This window comes from Echinops telfairi, unplaced genomic scaffold (assembly GCF_000313985.2).
Source record: "Echinops telfairi isolate 266 unplaced genomic scaffold, ASM31398v2 ScPeMD7_23;HRSCAF=83, whole genome shotgun sequence".
Lineage (NCBI taxonomy): Eukaryota > Metazoa > Chordata > Mammalia > Afrosoricida > Tenrecidae > Echinops > Echinops telfairi.
Window position 1 is genome coordinate 60946796 of NW_022103920.1, and position 568 is coordinate 60947363.

At 63.2% G+C, this 568-nt stretch overlaps 1 protein-coding gene across 4 annotated transcripts in view; it reads left to right on the forward strand.

Moving 5' to 3' along the window:
- Positions 1-424: 424 nt before the first annotated feature.
- PPP1R9A (protein phosphatase 1 regulatory subunit 9A) overlaps positions 425-568 on the forward strand; it is a 337964-nt gene continuing 337820 nt past the window's right edge. For all 4 annotated transcript variants that reach the window (XM_045288700.1, XM_045288701.1, XM_045288702.1 and 1 more), the window contains exon 1: positions 425-485. The gene's annotated coding sequence lies outside the window, so the exon portion shown is untranslated. The remainder of the gene's footprint in view (positions 486-568) is intronic.

The window sequence follows — 568 nt, forward strand, 5'->3', positions numbered from 1 at the left end:
AGCATTTATAAAAGGGGGCCTGGCGAGCTGAAGAGCACATCTTATGAGACTGAAGTCAGAAGACCGTCTCAGCTCACTGGAGTGTCTTAAGGTTACGGTCAGTTAGCACTAGGTTGAGCACACAGGCCTACTTGAAGGCCTGCTAGGCTAAACTTCGGCCTTCCAGCTCAGGAGAGTTGGATGGGGTTTTGGATGCCCTCGGGTCACGGAGTTGTGGCCGACTGCAGCCAAACTGAGGTCCCTGAAACTGGAAGGTCTCAAACGGTGCCAGCCTAGTCCAGCTGCCAGGCCCCGAAGGGCAGGCCTTGCCCCAGGCCCCAAAGCCCCCTCGCCCTTGGCCTAGGGGGTGGGGCGGCCTTGGCTCGGGTCGCTCCGTGCTTGCCGCCCTCCCTCGGCCGCCAGAGGCTCCCTCTCGCTCCCTCTCCTGGGATTTTGCTGCCGGGCTCCCTCTCTCTGCGGCCCTATAGTTAATTCCATCAGCCGAGGTGAGGCACCTGTTACCCGGGCCTTCCTCGCCCGGCGGCCTCCCTCCGTTACACTCCGGCCGCCGCGCGGGCCCAGGCCGGCG